Below are 5,000 nucleotides of genomic sequence, written 5' to 3'. Positions count from 1 at the left end.
GAGATAGCCTGTAAATGAGGGTGTGTCCATGCGCCGAATAAAGGTTACGTACTCTTTGCATGCCACACCCCCACCCCCGAGAAGGCTCAGGATTAGGCTGCCACCTCCCAGTGGTAACCGTGCCGCCATGGCACAAAATAATGGGACCGCCTATCCTCTCCACCATCCAACTCTTAGATAGAGCTCAGCTTTCCTAGTGACCAAAAGCCAAACCCTAAACTTAGAGTGAGACAGCAGTCAGACAGGCTAGCATAGGTCCAAGATACAGGCGGACGGTAGCCCGCATCCCCTCACTAAAAAAAAACCCCCACATCAGGGGATAAAAAAAAGAGCTTGAAAGGGGTTACCACAAATACATCCTAACCTAAATAAAATAATAAACTAGACTCTTGACAAAGAGTCTGCCAACACATTTTCTTTGCCGGCAATATAATGAATTTTGATATTGTAGGGCTGCAGCCTGAGCGTCCAACGCATAAGCCTTGTGTTGTGATTCTTCATGGCTTGGAGATAGACTAACGGGTTGTGATCACTGTAGACTGTGACCACCTGCGATGTCTGGCCCACATAAACATCGAAATGCTCCAAAGCCATTACCAGCGCGAGGGCTTCTTTTTCAATGGTAGAGTAAGCTCTCTGATGTGGCTGGAACTTAGCTGAAAAGTATGCGATTGGCTGCAGCTCCTTGTTCCCGATTTGTAATAGTACCGCCCCAACCCCAGACTCACAAGCATCAACCTGTAATGAAAAAGGTTTGGAGAAGTCTGGAGACAGGAGAATGGGTGCAGAGCACAATAATCTTTTTGCTTTATTAAAAGCAGTGTTACAATCTGACGTCCAATTAAAGGGAACTTTATGACTGGTAAGAGAGGTAAGAGGGGCTACAATATCTGAGAAATTCTTACAGAATCTTCTGTAAAATCCTATCATGCCTAGGAAACGTTGAAGAGATTTCCTATCATGAGGAACTGGATAATCTTTAATCGAAAGAACTTTAGCAAGTTTAGGTGCAACATTACCACTACCTACTTCATGGCCTAGAAAAGTGATAGTGGCCTGGCCAAAGGAAGATTTAGATAAATTAACTGTTAATTGGGAATTCTTAAAGGTCTCAAACAGAGCTTTAAGTCTAAGTAGGTGTTGATCCCAAGTATCAGACACCACAACAATATCATCTAGGTATGCTGCCGTGCCTTCAAGTCCTTTAATAGCCTGATGGACGAGTTTCTGGAATGAAGAGGGGGAATTTTTCATTCCGAAGGGGGTAACTGTATACTGATAATGACCTCCTGGAATTACGAAGGCAGAGATTTCCTTCGCCTTATCTGTCAAAGGTACCTGATAGTAACCTTTAAGGAGATCTAATTTGGACACAAAAGTAGCCTTACCCACAAAGTCAATTACGTCATCCAGACGAGGAAGAGGGTAAGCATCTGTGATTGTGACCTCGTTCACTTTACGGTAGTCTGTGCACATACGAAACCCTCCATCAGCCTTTTTTACTAGGATGCACGGTGAAGCCCATGGACTAGATGACTCCTCCACTAAACCATGTTCTAACAAGAAGTCTACTTCCTGCTGAAGTAGCCTTTGCTTTTCAGGATTAGCTCTGTAGGGGGAGAGTTTAATTGGTTTAGATTTTCCCACATCTACATCATGGTAACCTAACGTACATTTTTTCGGCACATCCGAAAAAATATTAGGATATGACTGTAGAAGCTCAGTTAAATTTGTTGCTTGTATTTCAGATAATCCATCCATTAACGGGCTAGGATCCTTGAGGAGGACAGAATTTGAAAGTTTAGTATTAATTTCAGAGATAGAGTGCAAAGAGTCAGAGTCGTCCTCAGAGGTAGAGGACAGAGTCATTACTGGGACTTTATCTGGTGTATGAAAGGCCTTGATTTGATTAATGTGGTAAGTTTTTGTTTTTGAGGTCTTATCAATGGGAGCTACCACATAATTTAAATCAGATAATCTACTTACTATCTGCATAGGTCCCGTAAATCTAGCTTTCAAGGTGTGGCCAGGTATAGGTTCCTGCACCAACACCTTGTCTCCTGGATGGAAGGAGCGGAATTGTGCACTTTTGTCATACCTCTGTTTCATCTTACTTTGAGCTATCTTTAGGTTAGCCGTGGCTAACTCACGTGCCACCTGCAACCTTGAAGACGGGTTGTAGAGTGCTGAGCTTACGTCTTCTCCCATCCATCCTTCTTTGAGCACCCGAAGAGGACCTCGTACATTGTGCCCAAAGATCAGCTCAAACGGACTATACCCTGTAGACTCTTGCACCGTCTCTCGTACTGAGAACAGCAACAAAGGTAGAGATTCATCCCAATCTGTCGGAAAGTGCATGCAAAAACTTCTCATCATTGTTTTTAATGTTTGGTGGAATCTTTCCAAGGCGCCTTGGGACTGAGGGTGATAGGCAGTGGATAAGTTGTGAATTATCCCTAACCTAGTTAATACTTCCCTAAATGCTTTGGCAGTGAAGTTAGTACCTTGATCACTTTGTATAGTTTTAGGAATGCCAAAACAAGAAATGAATTTTGTTAAAGCTTTGAGAATAGCTTTAGTATTGATACTACGCATTGGGATCGCTTCAGGATATCTGGTTACTTTATCCATAATTGTAAATAAATACTGATTTCCAGACTTTGACTTAGGTAGTGGACCTACACAATCTATAATTAAATCTGCAAAAGGTTCTCCATCAGCAGGTATGGGTTGGAGAGGTGCAGGTTTAATGGAATGTCCAGGTTTTCCAACTTGCTGACATTCTCGGCAACACCTAATATGATTCTTCACATCTTTCTTTAATTTTGGCCAATAAAATTCTTTTGTGATTCTATACAAGGTTTTTGTAATTCCTAAGTGACCTCCTGATGACGTATTATGAGCTATATTTAATATCTGAGGTCTATACTTGGTTGGAACCACTAACCTGTCGTATAATTGCCGGCCCTCTATCTCCTTACCAGTCTCAGTGCAAACCAAATAATCATTTTTAACTTCATACTTGACTGGATGACCCAAAGAGGATTTACCCATGGCTGCCTGAAAAGCGAATTTTAAAGAAGGGTCCTTTCGTTGTTCCTCCCGGAAGGACAGTCCCTCGGGCATGGAAACAGAGACATCTGGCAATCCTGCAACCTGGGAATAGGAAGGCTTGATCGGGGTCTGTTCACTTGATTTACGAGACTCCGGCCGGTGTGTCTCATAAAACAACGTGGCTATTCCGAGATCGGAGTCGTCCAAGGATAGGTCAACATTCTCCCCAGACAACCCTTGGGATGTTGCCCGAGTTATGGCCAACACTGGAGAAGCATTAATCATTATAGGTTCAGGACACGAAGTAACAGTAGTAATGTTATTACCCAGTAATAACATGGCATTTTTCATGGGAAATCCTTTTGAGACCCCTACAGTCAAGTACCCAGTGTAATATTTGCACTGTACATAAATTTTATGCAAAGGAACGGAAAAGATAGCTCCTCCAAATGCTTCCAATAAAACTGAGGAATTCAAAGAAGTATTCTCTGAAAGGGGTAATATTCCTTCTCTGACAAGTGAGCAATATGCTCCAGTATCTCTAAAGGTATTTACTTTAGTTGGTTCTGAGTTTTCCTGAAGGGAAATAAGACTTTCGCAATAATAAGGGGCCATACCTTTTTCTACTTCTCTAGGGGACATGTTACTAGGGATATTAGAGATTTTCCCGATGGGTTGAGGTTTTTGGGGGCAGTTGGAACTGATGTGACCTACTTTATTGCACCTGAAGCAGACGACAGGCTTGCCCTTTACTCCCTGATGACGTTGCAAGTGGTGTCGTTCTGGCTGGTGCCTCTCTGGATATTGTTGTCGAGATGCTCCATAAGTAGTTTGCCTCTCCGCAGGGGGACCATATGTTGAGAAGCGTGGCTCACCAGGTGACTTGGTTGGATGACGTAGACGCTCTCCCTCCGGCTGGCACTTCATTCTCCAATGTTGTCGATCTCTGCTCACGCCAGACTGTTGAAAAGAGAGACGGGACCGCTCGGACAAGGAGCGGTTCGTTTCGAAGGTATCAGCCAACCTGGCCGCCTCCAATGCAGTGGTTAAGTCACGATCCTGCAGAAAGACACGAACCTCTGGTCCCACAGACTCCAGCAGGTTATCAATCAGAATAAGCTGCACCAGCTCCTCAAAGTTAGAGACACCACTCGCTTTATACCAGCTGGTAAAAGCTTTGGTTTGCTGTCTCACAAAGTCCACCAGGGATTGACCAAGCTGCCGCCTGTTCAATTTGAAGGTCTTACGATATTTAGCTGGGATACATGTATATGCTCCCAACACTGTGGTCTTCACTACTTGATAATCAGAGAATTCAGCGTCAGTTAATACCGACGTAAATTCCTGTGCCTTACCCAATAATGCTGTATGAACCAACGCTGCCCAGTGCTGTTCCGGCCACCTCAAGGCTCGAGCCTGATTTTCGAAGCTTTCGAAAAATTGCTCTGGTTCGGCCTCATTGAAGCGGGGAACAAGCTGTACTGCTTTTTGTAAACTGAAATCGTTTACAGAATGCGAAAACTGCCTCCTCTCTCTTTCCCTATCAAATTCTTCCCTTGCGAATGCTCTCTGTTCCCTAGTTTGCTCAAGATTGATTTTTGCCAGCTCAAGTGCCAACGACGCTGATTCACCCTGAGACAACCCAGCTGCACTATACTGACCATTTTGCTCCGTAGGTGTATCATCTTCCTCCTGCGAGAACATAGTAGTTTTTTCCCTAGCTCCCGTAAAGGGAGGAGTTTGATGTGCCATCTCTTCTTCAATAAGTATGTCAGCAATAAGTGAACGCAGTTGCGCAGCTGTGAGAGTGCGTTTATAGGGAATGCCAATGGAACGAGCAATTTGCCAACAACGCTGTAGGGACAATTTAGGTAGGTTATGCAAAGTATATGCCGACACCAGGCGTCTGACTCGTCTAGGTGGCATAAGTTATTCGCTATGCACAG

The sequence above is a fragment of the Cherax quadricarinatus genome, chromosome 64, assembly GCF_038502225.1.
Source record: "Cherax quadricarinatus isolate ZL_2023a chromosome 64, ASM3850222v1, whole genome shotgun sequence".
Lineage (NCBI taxonomy): Eukaryota > Metazoa > Arthropoda > Malacostraca > Decapoda > Parastacidae > Cherax > Cherax quadricarinatus.
This window is presented reverse-complemented; position numbering follows the sequence as displayed.